At 37.2% G+C, this 12,680-nt stretch overlaps 1 protein-coding gene across 5 annotated transcripts in view; it reads left to right on the forward strand.

Moving 5' to 3' along the window:
* Window positions 1–12,680, forward strand: part of LOC149836367 (putative calcium-binding protein CML7) — a 28,155-nt gene that overhangs the window by 13,750 nt on the left and 1,725 nt on the right. Inside the window, exon 2 of one of the 5 annotated variants that reach the window (XM_090009172.1) lies at window positions 9,753–9,905. The exons of 3 other annotated variants lie outside the window; for them this stretch is intronic. The gene's annotated coding sequence lies outside the window, so the exon portion shown is untranslated. Of the gene's footprint in view, window positions 1–8,184; window positions 8,204–9,752; window positions 9,906–12,680 lie in introns of those variants that run through there. One more of the 5 variants, XM_090009174.1, reaches the window with a different exon arrangement.

The raw sequence follows: 12,680 nt of genomic DNA on the forward strand, positions 1-12,680 counted from the left end.
AGGTATGCTGACCCGCCAACCCGTCGGGTCGACCCGCCAACCCGTCGGGTCGACCCGCCAACCCGACACGATTGCCACCCTAGGTAGTGGTTACTCATATCGGCCTTGGGTTCTCAGGTGCATTCGTCTAGTCCGTGATGCTGCCAACGCACCTTCACGAACAAGATCGTCCTACTACAAAGTGTCTTCTCTTGGCGATCTACAATCTCCACCCGTCTTTCTTTTGTCAAATCAGGATGTACCTCGACCACCTTATAGTGAATCATGTGTGAAGGGTCAGACACATACTTTCTCAACATCGAGACATGGAAGATGTTGTGGATTTGAAAAAACTAAGGAGGAATCGCCACACGGTAAGCTGACTCGCCAACGCGTTCAAGAATCTCGAAAGGTCCAACAAACCGATGACTCAATTTCTCCTTCTTTTCAAACCTGAACACACTCTTTGTAGGCGAGATTCAAACAAACATGTGATCACCCACGACAAAACTAAGCTCCCTACGTCGCTGATTTTGTCTGTTTTGCGCCACAATCAAATGCTGCCGAATCAACCGTACCTGATTCGAGTAGTGCTCAATAGCTTCTGGAGATTCCACTGCTCTCATTTCAACCTTATTCGAGCACATCAGAGATCTGCATGGTCTATCGTACCGAGCTTCATACGGGGCCATGCCAATACTGACATGGTAACTGTTGTTGTACGAAAACTCTACAAGTTTCACATGCTCATCCCAATCCCCTGCCTAATCCAGCGCGCATGCTCTAAGTATATCCTCAAGTGTCTCTATCGTACGCTCAGTCAGTCGGTCAGTTTTTGGGTGAAAAGTCGTGCTAAACTTCAACGTAGTACCTAGGGCCTTCTGCAACTGGTGTCAGAAATAAGACGTAAAATGAGGGTCTCAGTCTGACACGATCGACCGCGATACCCCATGAAGTTGGACTATCTCATCCATATACAAATTTGCTAAGCTCTCCATACTGACTCACCCTGATAGGCAGAAAATGAGCACTCTTCGTCAATCGATCAACAATCACACAGATGACATCGTGATGACGATGGGTCCTCAACAAACCCATGATGAAATCCATCGATATGTCGTCTCATTTTCACTCGGGGATGTCCAAAGGCTGAAGTAGTCCACCAGGCCTCTGATGCTTAATCTTCACCTGTTGGCAGGTGAGACACCTAGGCACAAACTTCGCAATATCCCGTTTCATCTCGTTCCATCAATAAGTCCTCTGGAGATCTTTAAACATCTTGGTAGAATCGGGGTGAACAAAATATCTCGACCTGCAGGCCTCACTCATAAGCTCCTCCCGCAGTGCCTTCCTTTCGAAGTCCGGATCGGCCGACTAAAATTCCTCAATACGGTCTATAATCTCATGTCGCGACTTCATCCTTGCGCAAAGGATGCGTTCGGCTTCGTCTGCAAATGACTGTCACTTGACGAACTCCTCGAGCAAATCCCAACCGTGACCAATCAAGCTGATTGCCATGACTGAAGTCTTCTTGCTAAGCGCGTCTGCCACTATATTCGCCTTACCAGAATGGTAGATGATGGTGAACTCATAGTCTTTGAGGAATTCTAGCTACCTACATTGCCTCAAATTCAGATCCGGTTCCGTAAAAATGTACTTGAGGCTTTTGTGGTTAGAGAGAACCTCAAACTTCTTCTCATGCCAGATCTTCAGTGCGAAGACAACATCCGCTAACTCCAAGTCATGCGTGCCGAGAAGCATACGCAATGACCTTCTCGTGCTGCATCAAGACACAACCTAGTTCGGTTCTCGAAGCATCGCTATACACTACGAACCCTCCCGTCACAGAAGGCAAAGACAATACTTGGGCTGATGTCAACCTCCTCTTCAGCTCCTGGAAGCTCTCCTCGTACCGAGGTGACCAAACAAACTTCACTCCCTGCAAAAGCCGAGCCATCAGAGCAGTTATACGAGAGGTCCTGTAAAAATCGGCAGTAATAACCTGCCAATCCCAAGAAGCTCTTAATCTCTAACACTGTCTTCGACTACTTTCAAGACAACACTGCCTCCACTTGGCTGGATCTACCTCAATGCCCTTTTCTTAGATCACGTGGTCAATAAACATCACTTTGTCGAGCAAAAATCATACTTAGAGAACTTAACATGCAACTTATGTTTCATTCACAAGTGCTCTTGGTGCTCCTACATACTCATAATATATCAAAATATCATCAATAAACACTATGACAAACTGGTTCAGCCACAACCTGAAGACTCGATTCATCAAGTCTATAAATGTTGCAGGGGCATTGGTGAGTTCAAAAGGCATCACCAAAAACTCATAGTGCCCATATATGGACCTGAACACAATCTTCAGGATATCCTTTGCCCTGATCTGCAACTGATGGTATTCAGAACAAAGATCGATCTTCGAAAACACCTTTGCCGTATGCAACTGGTCGAACAAAAACGTGCATTCTACACAGATTTTCCGTCAGGACAAAGATCCTGTTTTGACTTGCAGAGGGTGTATCTCTCAATCCCTAACTCAATTAAGTCCAATTTTTTTTCTGGGATTCCTTTCATATGTCTGGAACATTTACATAATTTTTGATGACTTATGAGTTCAGTGTTTTGGGGAACCATATTTTTCTTTAAGGCTGGTTGATATAAATCACACAAATAACATGCACTTTTCAAGAAATACATCAAGAATCTTATGATTTTTATAAAGAAAACACCAAGAACATGCATCTTAACACCTCATATAGATGCATATGCACATCTAAGCATTGTTGAAAATACAAACACATCATACATTATCATGAATCTACATCTGAAATCAAATACTTTCATATAGAGAATATGTTTTTCTCAAAAATGATTTTCGGTAAAAGATTTTGGTTTATTAAAAACCTCTAAACTCAAAACCATATCAGTACCTAGATGAATCTAGACTGATATGCATGCTTATACACATTTGAGAATAATTCATAACATGTTCGTGTATCTAGCTCCATACACAGTCAAAGCTACAACGTACCTACCTCGAAATCGGAAAAATAACTGGAAAGCGACTTTCCTGCAAACGTGAACACCAACCGGTCCTTCTCCACCAAGATGCAACCTCACCACACTAGACCTTCAAGCACCTTTCCAAGAGGTGTGTGTGGGAGGAAGAAGTAAGAGAGAGAAAAAGAGATAGGGAGACGAAGAGAGAAAGAGGAAATAGGGAAAGAGAGATAAATAGGGGAGAGAGAAAGAGAGAAGATGAATAGAGGTAGGGGGGCGTGAGATAGGGAAAGGGAGGAGGCGTCTTTAAATAGACTTCGTCATGAGGTTTCCTAATTAAATAAGGAAACCCGTGCAACCTTAGCTAATTGGGATTTTAATAAATTAAGAAAATAATTAGTTAATATAATAGGCTAAGTAGAAAAGAAAAGAAATAAGGAAGGTGAGATCATCCCACCTTATGGGTCCCATTTTTTTTGAATATCCAAGATCCATTTATTAGAATCCAGATATTAAAATTATAGTTATCCAATTTGAAATTCAAACAAGAATTAATCTTTATTAAAAACATGCTTCAAGGCCCAAAAAGTGTGCCTCGAAGTGAGGCGCAACATATTATGCCTCGATGCGCACCTACAAAGCGCATCGGGGTGTGAGGCGTGCACCTCGAGGCACACTTTTGCCTCAAGGCGCACCTCACACATGAGGTGCATGCCTCGTATGTAAGGTGGTCAAACGGAGTCAAAGGCCCCATTTGATCACCTTAATGTTATTAAAAAACATTTTTTTATGAAAAACTTGAAAATGAGAAGGGGTTTAGGGCATCGACTAACGCGTTGTTCTGACGATATTGTTTGGTGATCGACCGACAGTACACACTCTTTCTCTCTCTCTCTCTCACTGTTTCGGAGACTGACCGATGGTATAAGTGTGAGATTTTCCGGCGAGGTCCTTATTTATTTCTTTTTTCTTCTCCTTTTTTCTTTTCCCTCTTTCTTCCCAACTCCTTTTGTTCTTCTTTTTCTTTTTTCCCTTTCTTCCTTTTTTCTTTTCTTAACCCTCTTCTTGATTCTTCTTTTTCTTCTTCAGTATTTTTTTTTTCTATTTCTTTTCTTCTTCTTTGTGTCTTCTTTTATCTTTTTTTCTTCATATTCTTTCAGTTTTTATTTGTATATTTTATTGAGAAAACTTGTATTTGTATATAACTAAAGTTCAGTGACTGTTGGGGCTTGCCTTTCTATCACCAAGCTCGAGTAAAAATCTAACCTGAAAAATTAATAAAAATTTTTGTTAGTCAAATTGTAATATCGCGTATTTTCACTTAGTTAAATTTGAGATTTTCAAAAATTTGGCTAAGTATAAAAGAAAAATCGGTAGATTCTCGATTTAAGGTCGATGCTTTTGAGTCCGGGCTTGGCTCAGGCTTCATTGTCAAGGCCTAAACGAGCCACTCAGAACGTGAGAAAAAGTTTTATTTTTGACATTTAAATTCGAGCGAAATTCGGGATATTTTTGGACAAATTTTGAAAGCGAAATTCGACTTATATATTGTTAGATGCGTCTCGAGATTCTGAACGTAACAATATTTTATTTTATTTTATTTGGGCTACGATTGGCCCAAAAATCACATTTTTTCAAAAAATTGAGCCGTTTGTCGATTCAGATTCAGATTTGGATCGGACTGGATTTGATGGATTTGATCCAAATTAATATGGATTTGGACCCTATCTAAGACCCATATTAATCTGGATTTGATCCAGTTCAAGACCCATTTGGATTTTTAAGATGGATTTGGATCTTGGATCCAGATCCAAATCTATATCCAATGATTTTTCAAACTTTAATTTCATCAGAAACCTTTAAATTAGAGTTATTTAATGTTAAGAAGCCTCCCAAGTTAATTTGATAGCTTTTGGAAGCTTCTAAAAATTTATTTAATTTTTATATTAAATAAATAAATAAATAAATAAATAATTAATTCAATGTAATTTTGAGAATTTAATTTGATAATTGTTTAGGACTCTAAGTAGAGCCCTTAAATTCATATAAAATCTCTTTAGAAGTGTTCTAGTTCAATAATATGATTTTTGGAAGCTTCTAGGTATTTATTTATTAATAATTAATTTTAATTAATTCCGAGATTTATTTTTTAGAGAGTTTAGGACTCTTTATAGAGCCCTTGTTCATGCCCTAGAAGCTTTAAGAAAGATTTAAAAAAAAAACTCATTTGAAAAGTCAACACTTGGAGAGTTTCGAAATTTTCGAAATAGTTTCAGCTGGGGCTGCACTCTCTTTTCCAGCCCATCTAGAGCTCTATAAATAAATCAAAAAAAAGGGAAGAAAGAGAAGGAAAAAGAGAGAAAGAGAGGAAGGGAAAGAAGAAGAGGGCTATCTTCTTCGATCGTCCGGCATTTTTCACCATTAATCTTGTTTCTTTTTCGATCTACGGTAAATATACAGGTTCTTCTCTTGTTTTGAATGAGAAAAAGAACATGGATTTGTATTCCATGCAATGTTTTGGTAAAAATACATGGGAAGAGAGTAGAGCTAGGTATTTACTCCAATATGAGTTCGATTTCTCAATTTTTTGAAGTTTATTTATGGGAGAAATCTATATTTACGTACTTGATATTGTGGATCCCTAAATCGGGACGGATTTGCCATGCTTGAAACACGTGCAAATCTGGCCCAGATTTAGTGCGGACAAAACCTTCGAAAGAATATGTATATATTCTGCATCTAGTTAAAACTCATGTATATGGTTGCCCTTTTTGATGAAACAGAATTTTTATTCACCACAAAAGTGGTATATTAGGTGTTTGATGCATGGTAAATTTACTTTCCCTGGATAACTTAAGGTAAAAAGCATGCAGTGTTGTGTGAAATTCCTTGTACACATGCATACTGTTGGTTAAGTCTGTAAATGCATATTTACTTATGTACGAATCATGTATAACTGAATACAAATGTGCCTATTTATGCATACTTATTTAAATCCAGACCAATGCTTATAAAAAAAAATATTTGATTCCACATATATAGTCGATGATATATTCTCAGATTATACATGTATAGTTGGTTTTTGGCTTGAAACCATAGTTATTCATGCTTATATGAGAATTAATTTCATCAGTTTGAATATGAATCTGTCTTCCCATGCCTGCTAAAACCTCGATGTGAATGTCCAGTCATGAAGAGGGTATATTTTTTTTAGTTGGCGTCATGCTGGGCAGTACTGGCAAATCTGCCAGGCGTTGCAGGCACTTCAAAAGAAAAAAAACTTATTTATTTTGGGCCATGGGGCAGTCAGCCCCCCAGCCGACTGGGTCGGCTGGGCTGGGAGGACTGGGTCGGGTTTGGCTGTCTATATAAAAAAGAATATATATATATATATATATATAAAATGTTTTATTTGATGTCGCGGGGCAGTTGGCTTTAGCCGACTGGGTCGGCTGGGCTGGAGCAGAGCCCCAGCCGACTGTGAGTCGGCTGGGTACTGATTTAAAATAAAAGAAAAAGATGTTCAGCAGAACTTGGTTTATATATGTTCACTGGTTTTGTTGAGTGTGTTGGACTTAATCCGATGCATGCAAGGGAATTTTTTTTGGTCACATGTTTGGAATTGGTTATGTTGCATGTTCATAGTGGTGTTACGTATTGTTTTATGAACATGAGCATATTGGAATCTAGGTGTTATTGCATGATAATAATTGTATGCATGCTCATATGTGTAATTGAATTGGTTCATGAATAGAAGCATGCATTTGGCATGATTATGTGAACGCATGCATTTGAATAAAGAATACATGCATATGAATTTTATGAGTTAAAGTGTTAATTCAAGGTTGTTCTCTTATGCATGAGCATACGTGAAATTGAAAAATAATTGCATGAGTGTTCACATGCTTTAATTGAAAGGATTCATGAATGAAATCAAGCATTTGACATGAATACATGTATTAAATGAAATCATGCATTGGACATGAATATGTGTATTGAATGAAAACATATATTTAACTTGGATATATGTGAACTCATGCACATGCATGTGAATAATATTGTTTCATGCACATCCTTAAGTTGGCATAAATGAATGTGCATTGAAAGGCATGTGAAAGGAATGCATAGTGACATGTGATTGATGATTTTTGCATATGAATGCATCAATGATCAAAATAGATCATCCTGAGCTGTGTGAGCCTTCACGTGTTACTCTTTGTTTTAGCTGTTCTATACATTGCAAAAATCAAATGTGATATTATTGTTTTATTGCACTGTTCTATGTTGTCACGGGCGGTGGTCCTGTGAAGAGTTTCACATGTTGATTTGTGAGCTTGTGTTATTAATTTTTCATGTTAAATTGCAAAATTAAAGAAGATAAATGAATAACAAGATAAAAAAATTAAAAGAACAGTGTAATCTACGTTTCCTTGATGCCCCTTCTATAGTGTGAGAATATTAAACATTGCGGTTTTGGGAAACCGTGAGGATACTAAAACTCCGTATGCGTTCTTGTTGCTCCTAAACTCAATATTGAGGTTTTTATCTTGGTCACAGTTTTAGGGAGAGCCCGCTACTTTGCCTGGGGGTGGTGTGTAGACACAATTGTTGTTTTGGTATACTAAAAAAGTATCACTTGTGGATGTTGATGTCCTGACATTAGATACTGATTTCTAATGTTTCGATGGATAGTGCTGTTTCCTGATATCAGTCAAGAACTAAGTTTGAAACCTAGTAATAAAATACAACTTTGTGTGCTAAGTTATCCTGAGAACCATACTTGACCTTAAAAATTCTTACCCGTTTTGAGTATCCGCGGACAATGATAATAAAAAGTGAAACTTAAATTGTGTACATTTAATAGGGACATGCATGTGAAAGATGACTTGATTAAAACTAATAATTTGTTCATGCATTGCATTGAAATTATGCATATTCTTAATATGCATTAGATCATGCATATTTACTTGTTTTCTGAATTGTGATATAATGGTGAATGCATGATGTTTGTTCCTTAATGCATGTTAAATGTTTGTATTGCTTAATTTGTGATCCCTGTTGTTTATTAATTGTTCTCTTATGCTTAATAATTGTTTCCTATTGCATGAATGATTAATTGAATTATGAAATTGTCATAATTGCATTCCTCTAAAATATTGGGATTTTGACACCCTACTTTTGTGTTTTTCGCAGCCTAAGATACCTAGTGAAGCGACTTGCTTTTAAGAGAAGCTACGAGGGGACTATACGTTTGCTTGACAGATTTTTTTGGACAACGTGATTCTTCTTTTTGCTTTATTTATATTTCATTTGTTTACGTCTCAAACTATATGCACTTTAATTAAATAAAGTATGGTTTAGTTTGGTTTGAAAGATGAGTATAAGATTTCTTGTGGTGGTGGTTGTGTTTTAACTGTAAGGCTCCAGGTCTCTCAGACTGTTTTCGCACTTGTTTAAAAAAAATTACCATTTTTTCTTGGGTACGAGTTGAAGTCTTTACACAAATGTATTATGAAAGAGTAGCATTCAAAATATTATGAAAAAGAATAGAAACAACAAATTTGTCATGTGAAATTTATAGATTTACCATGTGTTTGTAGTGATTTATACTTCCAAGTTGCTGTATAAACATCATCAAGACATTGTGTCAGTCAAACAGATCCTTTAACTACCAATCCTTCTAACTTAAAAAAATCCCAGGTATCTATAGTGTTTAGAAAAAGATAAAAATGGTATTTGTTGTCTTCCATCTCTCTTTTCTTGTCTTATCACTTATGGCTGTAATTCGTTTGGAATATTTGTATTTCTTGCTATTAATAGTTGTAATTCGATTGGCCTTAATTTTCATTTTGTTACTGCAACAAGTTCAATTTGCTTGAGAAGTTTGATTTGTAATAAATGCAGTTTTCTCAGTTCCATTGGTTTTATGTGGTGCTTCTGTTATTAGCAGAATAACAACAACAACAACGCCTTCATCCCAAACCAATTGGGGTCGGCGATATGAACCAAAAAAGAAAATCATTCTGGGTCTTCCACATGAATCCTTCTCCTCCAATCATTTCTATCCAATGCCATGTCCTCGGTTAGGGATGGCAGTGGGGCGGGTCGGGGGACAAGGTCTCCACCCCCGCCCCGCCTCAAAATTTTATCCTCCACCCCCGCCCCGCCTTCGCGGAGGGGATGGATTTTATCCTCCACCCTCGCCTTCATCCCCGTTTCATGTCCTCCATCCCCGGTTCAAACGGGGATGGGGCAGGGCAGGGCGGGGATATTGCGGGGAAAAGTGGTCGGGGCGGGGATGATGCGGGGCGGGGAAAAGTGCACGTCCATCCCCGCCTCCACCCCCGGACGGGAATGGATTTTAACCTTCGTCCCCGCCTCCATCCCCGTTTCATACCCTTCATCCCCGGTCCAAACGGGGCGAGGCGGGGCCCCAATTTCCCCCGGTCCACTGCCATCCCTATCCTCGGTGAGGTTCAAAGCATTCATATCCTTTCCTATCATCTCCATCCAAGTCTTCTTAGGCCTACCCCGACCTCTTTTAACTAATATATTTTCCCATTTCTCCATATTTCTAACTGGAGCATGATTAGGCCTTTGTCGAATATGTCCAAACCACCGTAAACGATTCTCTCTCATCTTGTTTTCAATGGGTGCAACGCCTACCTTCTTACGTATCGTGTGTATGTTCTCCCTTTGTTGATCTACAAGTTTGTGTGTATGTTCTCCTTAATGAATTATGAATTGACAAATGTTATCAGGTGTATTTAAGATATTGATGAAATGATGATTGACACAAGTTGCACTTGCTAATGTTTAGCTTATAATTATTGACAACAATTTTCTTTCTCCATGCAATCTGTATTCTTGAACAAGCAACTATTTGTGTAGTCGTTGCTTGGAATTCGTTTTATAATTTAGTGTAGATTCTTCACTTTATCCAATTATTCATTAATAGTACATAAATGATGCATATTTATTTTTGATTTTTTTATTTAGTTGATTTTTTAATATTTTGTGTAGATTCTTCGCTTTTTTTGTGAAGCTTACCAAACCTATAATATTGCGAGAAATAGCCTCTCGAGGTGTAGCCGATACCGATATTTGTGACTATGCTCTAAACCCCCAAACTACAAGAGTCAATACACCTACACAGAAACAAACAAGCAGCACACACTCCCAAATAGCGTGACACAATCAAGATGATGTGCTACTCATAACAACATGCAGCTACACCTCAACCATAATGCTGCCAAACTACTACCATCCAAAACAGTCATGTTGATATGAGAATTCAACAATATATACGGAGTGAATGACAATAACCAGCAGAAGATGATTAGATGCACATCACACAATCCCAAATCGCACCACACAGGTACAAACAACACAAATCAGCAAACTACTGCAGTCAATAGCCTTAGAATACCCAAAATCTTACTTACCACCCCTATATAGAGTCTTAAAGTTTCAACAAAATTCATAAATCACACCATAGATGCTCACCACACCACTTCTAATATGCTTCAACATAAAAAATGACCCAAAAGCAACCATTTCACCAAATCAAAAGCCACCGAGCAGCTGATTTCTCAAAACCGGTCCCGAAAAACTCACTACACAATACTTAAATCACCCAAAAATCCAATACTTAGCCAATGATTGCTGATTCTTGATTCTAAAACTGTCTAAAATCAAGAGCTATCAGATCAGTACTTCAAGATCACCAAATCTAAACTGACTTACCAATGATGCTGATGTCAGCACCTCGGTCTGCATGTAGTCCAGCAACGACAAGAATGGAGCCTCTTCTCAGCAACAAGTTCTTTCTAATCTCCTTCTATGGCTCTGATACCATATCAGTGTTTGCATGCATAAGAGGAAGAATATGAAAGAAGAGAACAAAGAGAGATGAAGAAGAAAACCTCATTACCAGTGTTATAAAAAATGCGCCTTGAGGCGGAAAAGGTATGCCTCGCCTTGAGGCACGGCCCTCTGTGCCTCAAGGCGCAAAAAAAACAATTTTTTTTAAAGATTTCTAAGACATAATCAACACGATTTTTGTAGGTTAATCTCATATATTTTCCAGTTATTTCAGTTATGTAATCAGTTTCTTAGTATATTTTAACTTTTGTTGGTTAATGCCATATATTTTCCAGTTATGTAATCAATTTTTATATGTTACTTAAAGTAACTTACTTTTATATGTTAATCTCATATTTTTTAGAATAATCTCATATATTTTAACTTCTGTAGGTTAATCTCATATATTTTCCAGTTATTTCAGTTATGTAATCAGTTTCTTAGTATATTTTAACTTTTGTTGGTTAATCTCATATATTTTTCAGTTATGTAATCAGTTTTTATATGTTACTTAAAGTAACAAATAAAAGTAACTTACTTTTATATGTTAATCTCATATTTTTTAGAATAATCTCGTATATTTTAACTTTTGTAGGTTAATCTTATATATTTTCCAGTTATTTCAGTTATGTAATCAGTTTCTTAGTATATTTTAACTTTTGTTGGTTAATCTCATATATTTTAGTACTTATTTGAGATTTTTTATTTCTTATTGGTTGTTATTTCATCAATAAAGCATTTCTTTATTTACTTGTATTTTTAAATATTTTTTTATAATTTTTTTAGAGTTTTCAATTTTTTTTGAGGCTTACGCTTTACGCCTCGCCTCGGTTTTTGGTGGGGCGCCTCGCTACGCCTCAACGCTTTTCACAACATTGATCATTACACATTGTGAGGAAAGGTTACCAACACATATAGGGGTTGACCCCCCCTTGGTTACACAAGAAGACAAAATTAGTTGACAATCAGCTTACATGGATAAAATACAAAAGTACCCCTATAAATAATGCTATGTACAAAAAGTATACATTTAGAAGGGTAGCAAGCTGAACAGTAAAAACACATTACACTTGTTAACATATAAAAAGCAAACACAACTATTAGGGTTACAAAAATGCCACTCTAGATAGTGTCATACAATTTATGTGCATAAATAAAAGAAACAAAGTAAATACAATGCAAGGGGCAAACCAAACAATGTAAAGTGACGTGTTATTAGCCAACAAGCATCCTGAGACCTTTAATGGTGTGAAATAACAAAAATATTCTTCAGGGTTTTTGGTCTAATTCTCCCCCTCAAGTTTTGCATGTGGTTCCAACTTTGCACAACTTGCCTTGCAGAAATCAAAGTCAGTCTTTGGAAAGATCTGTGAATATATCTACTACTTGAACTTCCAATCTCACATCTTATGTTTTTACTTCTTCATTATCAACCTTTTCCATCCAAAGTGCTAATCAGTTTGGATGTGCTGCTAAAGCTAATGGACTTTTATCGTCACATGGGTTTACAATCATGTACAGGGTTATTAATCCATGCAGTGTTTGAAAATTGAAACCATTCTTGCCAATGCTCTGTATTCTGCTTTGATACTTGATATTAGCCACTCTTTAGCTTTTCATGGTATCAAGTTGTATCTCATGGATATGCAATATCCAGAGATAGTTCGACATGAGTTTTGTATCTCCTGCCCAATCTTCATCAGAAGATTCAAATAATGAATCTATCGTCATTTTTTTCAGCTCAATATAAGCCCACCTTATGCCTTTTTTTGAAGTATTTCATTATCCTAAAGGGAACGTTGGTGGGACAGTGCATAAACTCTCAT

The sequence above is a fragment of the Nuphar pumila genome, chromosome 6, assembly GCF_984573655.1.
Source record: "Nuphar pumila chromosome 6, dmNupPumi1.hap1.1, whole genome shotgun sequence".
Classification (NCBI taxonomy): domain Eukaryota; kingdom Viridiplantae; phylum Streptophyta; class Magnoliopsida; order Nymphaeales; family Nymphaeaceae; genus Nuphar; species Nuphar pumila.